Source organism: Eleutherodactylus coqui, chromosome 10 (genome assembly GCF_035609145.1).
Source record: "Eleutherodactylus coqui strain aEleCoq1 chromosome 10, aEleCoq1.hap1, whole genome shotgun sequence".
Classification (NCBI taxonomy): domain Eukaryota; kingdom Metazoa; phylum Chordata; class Amphibia; order Anura; family Eleutherodactylidae; genus Eleutherodactylus; species Eleutherodactylus coqui.
The window spans coordinates 69,041,701-69,054,385 of record NC_089846.1 but is presented as its reverse complement, the minus strand read 5'-3'; positions in this window follow the sequence as shown (position 1 = coordinate 69,054,385).

Genomic DNA, 12,685 nt, shown 5'->3' with positions numbered 1-12,685 from the left:
TATTCCAGGGAGGGGAATGCTTATGGGCAAGGCTTTATGCTTGATCAGAGGCGGATGAAGTGGCATAAAAGGCTCGGCCTACACCATGACCATGCCACTTGTCAACCCAAAGTGAATATGAGCCACACAGGTTGGTTGAAATGGCGCAACATGAATGATGGAACCTGGATCCAAGCGTTCCAGGATGCATTGCAGCGAAAACGTTCAACAATGTTTAGCGTGACCAATGTTTCTATCTTGGAAAATGAAATTGCATGCTGTATGGAGTGTTTTTGACATATCTTGTCTCAGGATTTGCTTGCAGTCCTACCATATCCCACAAAATGCAGAAGTGCAGTCAATGCAGCTTTTTACCTAAAATGGTAAAAATTGCTCAAAGCCTCATGCAGTTTATTACCTGTCCCTGGAAGAACATCAATGGCAATTATAAGAATAATGATGATAATAATACAAATTTTGTATGTATGTTTTCAGCCCTACAAAACCATAACTATAGAAGTTTAAATTTATACGTAAAGCTAGATATTTGTAGAAATATCTATATTGATATATAACTATCTATTTATATAGCTAGATATATATCTATGCAGTAAGATACATTAGATAGATAGATTAGATAGATAGATAGACTGTATATAAGCCTGCAAGTCTTGCACTTGAAGCAGCTTTATGATGTTATTAAGGCTCGATGGTGACACGCGCACCCGGAACAAGGACCACAGGTTGTTAGCGGCCATTTTTCCGTCAGTCTCCACTGGAGCTAGAAGTGAGCAGACAGATACTGCTATAGACGCGGCTGGAGCCAGATCATTTGTCTCTGTGATGGACAACGTTTGAAATTCGCCCTTAAGCGGGAGACGGCAGCCTACAACAGTCAAATATATCGCGGCTTATCACTTCTTTTGAGGGAGGTACAGTTATTCCAGATAGGGGAATGGGTAGGTTAAGATATTCCAGGGTGGGGAATGCTTATGGGCAAGGCATTATGCTTGATCGGAGGCGGATGAAGTGGCAAAAAAGGCTCGGCCTACACCATGACCATGCAACTCGTCAACCCAAAGTGAATATGAGCCACACAGGTTGGTTGAAATGGCGCAGCATGAATAATAGAACCTGGATCCAAGCGTCCCAGGATACATTGCAGCGAAAACGTTCAACAATGTTCAGCGTGACCAATGTTTCTATCTTGGAAAATGAAATCGCATGCTGTATGGAGTGTATTTGACATATATAGTCTCAGGCTTTGCTTGCAGTCCTACCATATCGCACAAACCACAGAAGTGCAGTCAGGGCAGCTTTTTACCTAAAATGGTAAAAATTGGTCAAAGCCTCATGCGGTTTATTACCTGCCCCTGTAATAACATCAATGGCAATTATAAGAATAATGATGATAATAATACAAATTTTGTATGTATGTTTTCAGCCCTACAAAACCATAACTATAGAAGTTTAAATTTATAGGTAAAGCTAGATATTTGTAGAAATATCTATATTGATATATAACTATCTATTTATATAGCTAGATATATATCTATGCAGTAAGATACATTAGATAGATAGATAGATAGATAGATAGATAGACTGTATATAAGCCTGCAAGTCTTGCACTTGAAGCAGCTTTATGATGTCATTAAGGCTCGATGGTGACACGCGCACCCGGAACAAGGATCACAGGTTGTTAGCGGCCATTTTTCCATCAGTCTCCACTGGAGCTAGAAGTGAGCAGACAGATACTCCTATAGACGCTGCTGGAGCCAGATCATTTGTCTCTGTGATGGACAACGTTTGAAATTCGCCCTTTAGCGGGAGACGGCAGCCTACAACAGTCAAATTGATCACTGCTTATCACTTCTTTTGTGGTAGGTACAGTTATTCCAGATAGGGGAATGGGTAGGTTAAGTTATTCCAGGGAGGGGAATGCTTATGGGCAAGGCTTTATGCTTGATCGGAGGCGGATGAAGTGGCATAAAAGGCTCGGCCTACACCATGACCATGCCACTCTTCAACCCAAAGTGAATATAAGCCACACAGGTTGGTTGAAATGGCGCAACATGAATGATGGAACCTGGATCCAAGCGTCCCAGGATGCATTGCAGCGAAAACGTTCAACAATGTTCAGCGTGACCAATGTTTCTATCTTGGAAAATGAAATTGCATGATGTATGGAGTGTATTTGACATATCTTGTCTCAGGATTTGCTTGCAGTCCTACCATATCCCACAAAATGCAGAAGTGCAGTCAATGCAGCTTTTTACCTAAAATGGTAAAAATTGGTCAAAGCCTCATGCGGTTTATTACCTGCCCCTGTAATAACATCAATGGCAATTATAAGAATAATGCTGATAATAATACAAATTTTGTATGTATGTTTTCAGCCCTACAAAACCATAACTATAGAAGTTTAAATTTATACGTAAAGCTAGATATTTGTAGAAATATCTATATTGATATATATCTAGCTATATAAATAGATAGTTATATATCTATGCAGTAAGATACATTAGATAGATAGATAGATAGATAGATAGATAGATAGATAGATAGATAGATAGATAGATAGACTGTATATAAGCCTGCAAGTCTTGCACTTGAAGCGGCTTTATGATGTCACTAAGGCTCGATGGTGACACGCACACCCGGAACAAGGACCACAGGTTGTTAGCGGCCATTTTTCCGTCAGTCTCCACTGGAGCTAGAAGTGAGCTGACAGATACTGCTATAGACGCGGCTGGAGCCAGATCATTTGTCTCTGTGATGGACAACGTTTGAAATTCGCCCTTAAGCAGGAGACGGCAGCCTACAACAGTCAAATATATCGCGGCTTATCACTTCTTTTGAGGGAGGTACAGTTATTCCAGATAGGGGAATGGGTAGGTTAAGATATTCCAGGGTGGGGAATGCTTATGGGCAAGGCATTATGCTTGATCGGAGGCAGATGAAGTGGCAAAAAAGGCTCGGCCTACACCATGACCATGCCACTCTTCAACCCAAAGTGAATATGAGCCAGACAGGTTGGTTGAAATGGCGCAGCATGAATGATAGAACCTGGATCCAAGCGTCTCAGGATGCATTGCAGCGAAAACGTTCAACAATGTTTAGCGTGACCAATGTTTCTATCTTGGAAAATGAAATCGCATGATGTATGGAGTGTATTTGACATATCTTGCCTCAGGCTTTGCTTGCAGCCCTACCATATCGCACAAAATACAGAAGTGTAGTCAATGCAGCTTTTTACCTAAAATGGTAAAAATTGGTCAAAGCCTCATGCAGTTTATTACCTGCCCCTGGAATAACATCAATGGCAATTATAAGAATAATGCTGATAATATGACAAATTCTGTATGTCTGTTTTCAGCCTTACAAAACCCTAACTATAGAAGTTTAACTTTATACTTAAAGCTAGATATTTGTAGAAATATCTATATTGATATATAACTATCTAGTTATATAGCTAGATATATATCTATGCAGTAAGATACATTAGATAGATAGATAGATAGACTGTATATAAGCCTGCAAGTCTTGCACTTGAAGCAGCTTTATGATGTTATTAAGGCTCAATGGTGACACGCGCACCCGGAACAAGGACCACAGGTTGTTAGCGGCCATTTTTCCGTTAGTCTCCACTGGAGCTAGAAGTAAGCAGACAGATACTCCTATAGACGCTGCTGGAGCCAGATCATTTGTCTCTGTGATGGACAACGTTTGAAATTCGCCCTTTAGCGGGAGACGGCAGCCTACAACAGTCAAATTGATCACTGCTTATCACTTCTTTTGTGGTAGGTACAGTTATTCCAGATAGGGGAATGGGTAGGTTAAGTTATTCCAGGGAGGGGAATGCTTATGGGCAAGGCTTTATGCTTGATCGGAGGCGGATGAAGTGGCATAAAAGGCTCGGCCTACACCATGACCATGCCACTCTTCAACCCAAAGTGAATATAAGCCACACAGGTTGGTTGAAATGGCGCAACATGAATGATGGAACCTGGATCCAAGCGTCCCAGGATGCATTGCAGCGAAAACGTTCAACAATGTTCAGCGTGACCAATGTTTCTATCTTGGAAAATGAAATTGCATGATGTATGGAGTGTATTTGACATATATAGTCTCAGGCTTTGCTTGCAGTCCTACCATATCGCACAAACCACAGAAGTGCAGTCAATGCAGCTTTTTACCTAAAATGGTAAAAATTGGTCAAAGCCTCATGCGGTTTATTACCTGCCCCTGTAATAACATCAATGGCAATTATAAGAATAATGATGATAATAATACAAATTTTGTATGTATGTTTTCAGCCCTACAAAACCATAACTATAGAAGTTTAAATTTATAGGTAAAGCTAGATATTTGTAGAAATATCTATATTGATATATAACTATCTATTTATATAGCTAGATATATATCTATGCAGTAAGATACATTAGATAGATAGATAGATAGATAGATAGACTGTATATAAGCCTGCAAGTCTTGCACTTGAAGCAGCTTTATGATGTCATTAAGGCTCGATGGTGACACGCGCACCCGGAACAAGGATCACAGGTTGTTAGCGGCCATTTTTCCATCAGTCTCCACTGGAGCTAGAAGTGAGCAGACAGATACTCCTATAGACGCTGCTGGAGCCAGATCATTTGTCTCTGTGATGGACAACGTTTGAAATTCGCCCTTTAGCGGGAGACGGCAGCCTACAACAGTCAAATTGATCACTGCTTATCACTTCTTTTGTGGTAGGTACAGTTATTCCAGATAGGGGAATGGGTAGGTTAAGTTATTCCAGGGAGGGGAATGCTTATGGGCAAGGCTTTATGCTTGATCGGAGGCGGATGAAGTGGCATAAAAGGCTCGGCCTACACCATGACCATGCCACTCTTCAACCCAAAGTGAATATAAGCCACACAGGTTGGTTGAAATGGCGCAACATGAATGATGGAACCTGGATCCAAGCGTCCCAGGATGCATTGCAGCGAAAACGTTCAACAATGTTCAGCGTGACCAATGTTTCTATCTTGGAAAATGAAATTGCATGATGTATGGAGTGTATTTGACATATCTTGTCTCAGGATTTGCTTGCAGTCCTACCATATCCCACAAAATGCAGAAGTGCAGTCAATGCAGCTTTTTACCTAAAATGGTAAAAATTGGTCAAAGCCTCATGCGGTTTATTACCTGCCCCTGTAATAACATCAATGGCAATTATAAGAATAATGCTGATAATAATACAAATTTTGTATGTATGTTTTCAGCCCTACAAAACCATAACTATAGAAGTTTAAATTTATACGTAAAGCTAGATATTTGTAGAAATATCTATATTGATATATATCTAGCTATATAAATAGATAGTTATATATCTATGCAGTAAGATACATTAGATAGATAGATAGATAGATAGATAGATAGATAGATAGATAGATAGATAGATAGACTGTATATAAGCCTGCAAGTCTTGCACTTGAAGCGGCTTTATGATGTCACTAAGGCTCGATGGTGACACGCACACCCGGAACAAGGACCACAGGTTGTTAGCGGCCATTTTTCCGTCAGTCTCCACTGGAGCTAGAAGTGAGCTGACAGATACTGCTATAGACGCGGCTGGAGCCAGATCATTTGTCTCTGTGATGGACAACGTTTGAAATTCGCCCTTAAGCAGGAGACGGCAGCCTACAACAGTCAAATATATCGCGGCTTATCACTTCTTTTGAGGGAGGTACAGTTATTCCAGATAGGGGAATGGGTAGGTTAAGATATTCCAGGGTGGGGAATGCTTATGGGCAAGGCATTATGCTTGATCGGAGGCAGATGAAGTGGCAAAAAAGGCTCGGCCTACACCATGACCATGCCACTCTTCAACCCAAAGTGAATATGAGCCAGACAGGTTGGTTGAAATGGCGCAGCATGAATGATAGAACCTGGATCCAAGCGTCTCAGGATGCATTGCAGCGAAAACGTTCAACAATGTTTAGCGTGACCAATGTTTCTATCTTGGAAAATGAAATCGCATGATGTATGGAGTGTATTTGACATATCTTGCCTCAGGCTTTGCTTGCAGCCCTACCATATCGCACAAAATACAGAAGTGTAGTCAATGCAGCTTTTTACCTAAAATGGTAAAAATTGGTCAAAGCCTCATGCAGTTTATTACCTGCCCCTGGAATAACATCAATGGCAATTATAAGAATAATGCTGATAATATGACAAATTCTGTATGTCTGTTTTCAGCCTTACAAAACCCTAACTATAGAAGTTTAACTTTATACTTAAAGCTAGATATTTGTAGAAATATCTATATTGATATATAACTATCTAGTTATATAGCTAGATATATATCTATGCAGTAAGATACATTAGATAGATAGATAGATAGACTGTATATAAGCCTGCAAGTCTTGCACTTGAAGCAGCTTTATGATGTTATTAAGGCTCAATGGTGACACGCGCACCCGGAACAAGGACCACAGGTTGTTAGCGGCCATTTTTCCGTTAGTCTCCACTGGAGCTAGAAGTAAGCAGACAGATACTCCTATAGACGCTGCTGGAGCCAGATCATTTGTCTCTGTGATGGACAACGTTTGAAATTCGCCCTTTAGCGGGAGACGGCAGCCTACAACAGTCAAATTGATCACTGCTTATCACTTCTTTTGTGGTAGGTACAGTTATTCCAGATAGGGGAATGGGTAGGTTAAGTTATTCCAGGGAGGGGAATGCTTATGGGCAAGGCTTTATGCTTGATCGGAGGCGGATGAAGTGGCATAAAAGGCTCGGCCTACACCATGACCATGCCACTCTTCAACCCAAAGTGAATATAAGCCACACAGGTTGGTTGAAATGGCGCAACATGAATGATGGAACCTGGATCCAAGCGTCCCAGGATGCATTGCAGCGAAAACGTTCAACAATGTTCAGCGTGACCAATGTTTCTATCTTGGAAAATGAAATTGCATGATGTATGGAGTGTATTTGACATATCTTGTCTCAGGATTTGCTTGCAGTCCTACCATATCCCACAAAATGCAGAAGTGCAGTCAATGCAGCTTTTTACCTAAAATGGTAAAAATTGGTCAAAGCCTCATGCGGTTTATTACCTGCCCCTGTAATAACATCAATGGCAATTATAAGAATAATGCTGATAATAATACAAATTTTGTATGTATGTTATCAGCCCTTCAAAACCATAACTATAGAAGTTTAAATTTATACGTAAAGCTAGATATTTGTAGAAATATCTATATTGATATATATCTAGCTATATAAATAGATAGTTATATATCTATGCAGTAAGATACATTAGATAGATAGATAGATAGATAGATAGATAGATAGATAGATAGATAGATAGATAGATAGACTGTATATAAGCCTGCAAGTCTTGCACTTGAAGCAGCTTTATGATGTCATTAAGGCTCGATGGTGACACGCGCACCCGGAACAAGGACCACAGGTTGTTAGCGGCCATTTTTCCGTCAGTCTCCACTGGAGCTAGAAGTGAGCAGACAGATACTGCTATAGACGCGGCTGGAGCCAGATCATTTGTCTCTGTGATGGACAACGTTTGAAATTCGCCCTTAAGCGGGAGACGGCAGCCTACAACAGTCAAATATATCGCGGCTTATCACTTCTTTTGAGGGAGGTACAGTTATTCCAGATAGGGGAATGGGTAGGTTAAGATATTCCAGGGTGGGGAATGCTTATGGGCAAGGCATTATGCTTGATCGGAGGCGGATGAAGTGGCAAAAAAGGCTCGGCCTACACCATGACCATGCAACTCGTCAACCCAAAGTGAATATGAGCCACACAGGTTGGTTGAAATGGCGCAGCATGAATGATAGAACCTGGATCCAAGCGTCCCAGGATACATTGCAGCGAAAACATTCAACAATGTTCAGCGTGACCAATGTTTCTATCTTGGAAAATGAAATCGCATGCTGTATGGAGTGTATTTGACATATATTGTCTCAGGCTTTGCTTGCAGTCCTACCATATCGCACAAAATACAGAAGTGCAGTCAAGGCAGCTTTTTACCTAAAATGGTAAAAATTGGTCAAAGCCTCATGCAGTTTATTAGAACTGGAAGAACATCAATGGCAATTATAAGAATAATGCTGATAATAATACAAATTTTGTATGTATGTTTTCAGCCCTACAAAACCATAACTATAGAAGTTTAAATTTATACGTAAAGCTAGATCTTTGTAGAAATATCTATATTGATATATAACTATCTATTTATATAGCTAGATATATATCTATGCAGTAAGATACATTAGATAGATAGATTAGATAGATAGATAGACTGTATATAAGCCTGCAAGTCTTGCACTTGAAGCAGCTTTATGATGTCATTAAGGCTCGATGGTGACACGCGCACCCGGAACAAGGACCACAGGTTGTTAGCGGCCATTTTTCCGTCAGTCTCCACTGGAGCTAGAAGTGAGCAGACAGATACTCCTATAGACGCTGCTGGAGCCAGATCATTTGTCTCTGTAACGGACAACGTTTGAAATTCGCCCTTAAGCGGGAGACGGCAGCCTACAACAGTCAAATTGATCGCTGCTTATCACTTCTTTTGTGGTAGGTACAGTTATTCCAGATAGGGGAATGGGTAGGTTAAGTTATTCCAGGGAGGGGAATGCTTATGGGCAAGGCTTTATGCTTGATCAGAGGCGGATGAAGTGGCATAAAAGGCTCGGCCTACACCATGACCATGCCACTCGTCAACCCAAAGTGAATATGAGCCACACAGGTTGGTTGAAATGGCGCAACATGAATGATGGAACCTGCATCCAAGCGTCCCAGGATGCATTGCAGCGAAAACGTTCAACAATGTTCAGCGTGACCAATGTTTCTATCTTGGAAAATGAAATCGCATGCTGTATGGAGTGTTTTTGACATATCTTGTCTCAGGATTTGCTTGCAGTCCTACCATATCCCACAAAATGCAGTAGTGCAGTCAATGCAGCTTTTTACCTAAAATGGTAAAAATTGGTCAAAGCCTCATGCAGTTTATTACCTGTCCCTGGAATAACATCAATGGCAATTATAGGAATAATGCTGATAATAATACAAATTTTGTATGTCTGTTTTCAGCCCTACAAAACCATAACTATAGAAGTTTAACTTTATACTTAAAGCTAGATATTTGTAGAAATATCTATATTGATATATAACTATCTATTTATATAGCTAGATATATATCTATGCAGTAAGATACATTAGATAGATAGATAGATAGATAGATAGATAGACTGTATATAAGCCTGCAAGTCTTGCACTTGAAGCAGCTTTATGATGTCATTAAGGCTCGATGGTGACACGCGCACCCGGAACAAGGACCACAGGTTGTTAGCGGCCATTTTTCCGTCAGTCTCCACTGGAGCTAGAAGTGAGCAGACAGATACTCCTATAGACGCTGCTGGAGCCAGATCATTTGTCTCTGTAACGGACAACGTTTGAAATTCGCCCTTAAGCGGGAGACGGCAGCCTACAACAGGCAAATTGATCGCTGCTTATCACTTCTTTTGTGGTAGGTACAGTTATTCCAGATAGGGGAATGGGTAGGTTAAGTTATTCCAGGGAGGGGAATGCTTATGGGCAAGGCTTTATGCTTGATCAGAGGCGGATGAAGTGGCATAAAAGGCTCGGCCTACACCATGACCATGCCACTTGTCAACCCAAAGTGAATATGAGCCACACAGGTTGGTTGAAATGGCGCAACATGAATGATGGAACCTGGATCCAAGCGTTCCAGGATGCATTGCAGCGAAAACGTTCAACAATGTTTAGCGTGACCAATGTTTCTATCTTGGAAAATGAAATTGCATGCTGTATGGAGTGTTTTTGACATATCTTGTCTCAGGATTTGCTTGCAGTCCTACCATATCCCACAAAATGCAGAAGTGCAGTCAATGCAGCTTTTTACCTAAAATGGTAAAAATTGGTCAAAGCCTCATGCAGTTTATTACCTGTCCCTGGAAGAACATCAATGGCAATTATAAGAATAATGATGATAATAATACAAATTTTGTATGTATGTTTTCAGCCCTACAAAACCATAACTATAGAAGTTTAAATTTATACGTAAAGCTAGATATTTGTAGAAATATCTATATTGATATATAACTATCTATTTATATAGCTAGATATATATCTATGCAGTAAGATACATTAGATAGATAGATTAGATAGATAGATAGACTGTATATAAGCCTGCAAGTCTTGCACTTGAAGCAGCTTTATGATGTTATTAAGGCTCGATGGCGACACGCGCACCCGGAACAAGGACCACAGGTTGTTAGCGGCCATTTTTCCGTCAGTCTCCACTGGAGCTAGAAGTGAGCAGACAGATACTGCTATAGACGCGGCTGGAGCCAGATCATTTGTCTCTGTGATGGACAACGTTTGAAATTCGCCCTTAAGCGGGAGACGGCAGCCTACAACAGTCAAATATATCGCGGCTTATCACTTCTTTTGAGGGAGGTACAGTTATTCCAGATAGGGGAATGGGTAGGTTAAGATATTCCAGGGTGGGGAATGCTTATGGGCAAGGCATTATGCTTGATCGGAGGCGGATGAAGTGGCAAAAAAGGCTCGGCCTACACCATGACCATGCAACTCGTCAACCCAAAGTGAATATGAGCCACACAGGTTGGTTGAAATGGCGCAGCATGAATAATAGAACCTGGATCCAAGCGTCCCAGGATACATTGCAGCGAAAACGTTCAACAATGTTCAGCGTGACCAATGTTTCTATCTTGGAAAATGAAATCGCATGCTGTATGGAGTGTATTTGACATATATAGTCTCAGGCTTTGCTTGCAGTCCTACCATATCGCACAAACCACAGAAGTGCAGTCAGGGCAGCTTTTTACCTAAAATGGTAAAAATTGGTCAAAGCCTCATGCGGTTTATTACCTGCCCCTGTAATAACATCAATGGCAATTATAAGAATAATGATGATAATAATACAAATTTTGTATGTATGTTTTCAGCCCTACAAAACCATAACTATAGAAGTTTAAATTTATAGGTAAAGCTAGATATTTGTAGAAATATCTATATTGATATATAACTATCTATTTATATAGCTAGATATATATCTATGCAGTAAGATACATTAGATAGATAGATAGATAGATAGATAGATAGACTGTATATAAGCCTGCAAGTCTTGCACTTGAAGCAGCTTTATGATGTCATTAAGGCTCGATGGTGACACGCGCACCCGGAACAAGGATCACAGGTTGTTAGCGGCCATTTTTCCATCAGTCTCCACTGGAGCTAGAAGTGAGCAGACAGATACTCCTATAGACGCTGCTGGAGCCAGATCATTTGTCTCTGTGATGGACAACGTTTGAAATTCGCCCTTTAGCGGGAGACGGCAGCCTACAACAGTCAAATTGATCACTGCTTATCACTTCTTTTGTGGTAGGTACAGTTATTCCAGATAGGGGAATGGGTAGGTTAAGTTATTCCAGGGAGGGGAATGCTTATGGGCAAGGCTTTATGCTTGATCGGAGGCGGATGAAGTGGCATAAAAGGCTCGGCCTACACCATGACCATGCCACTCTTCAACCCAAAGTGAATATAAGCCACACAGGTTGGTTGAAATGGCGCAACATGAATGATGGAACCTGGATCCAAGCGTCCCAGGATGCATTGCAGCGAAAACGTTCAACAATGTTCAGCGTGACCAATGTTTCTATCTTGGAAAATGAAATTGCATGATGTATGGAGTGTATTTGACATATCTTGTCTCAGGATTTGCTTGCAGTCCTACCATATCCCACAAAATGCAGAAGTGCAGTCAATGCAGCTTTTTACCTAAAATGGTAAAAATTGGTCAAAGCCTCATGCGGTTTATTACCTGCCCCTGTAATAACATCAATGGCAATTATAAGAATAATGCTGATAATAATACAAATTTTGTATGTATGTTTTCAGCCCTACAAAACCATAACTATAGAAGTTTAAATTTATACGTAAAGCTAGATATTTGTAGAAATATCTATATTGATATATAACTATCTATTTATATAGCTAGATATATATCTATGCAGTAAGATAGATAGATAGATAGATAGATAGATAGATAGATAGATAGATAGACTGTATATAAGCCTGCAAGTCTTGCACTTGAAGCGGCTTTATGATGTCACTAAGGCTCGATGGTGACACGCACACCCGGAACAAGGACCACAGGTTGTTAGCGGCCATTTTTCCGTCAGTCTCCACTGGAGCTAGAAGTGAGCAGACAGATACTGCTATAGACGCGGCTGGAGCCAGATCATTTGTCTCTGTGATGGACAACGTTTGAAATTCGCCCTTAAGCGGGAGACGGCAGCCTACAACAGTCAAATATATCGCGGCTTATCACTTCTTTTGAGGGAGGTACAGTTATTCCAGATAGGGGAATGGGTAGGTTAAGATATTCCAGGGTGGGGAATGCTTATGGGCAAGGCATTATGCTTGATCGGAGGCGGATGAAGTGGCAAAAAAGGCTCGGCCTACACCATGACCATGCCACTCTTCAACCCAAACTGAATATGAGCCACACAGGTTGGTTGAAATGGCGCAGCATGAATGATAGAACCTGGATCCAAGCGTCCCAGGATACATTGCAGCGAAAACATTCAACAATGTTCAGCGTGACCAATGTTTCTATCTTGGAAAATGAAATCGCATGCTGTAT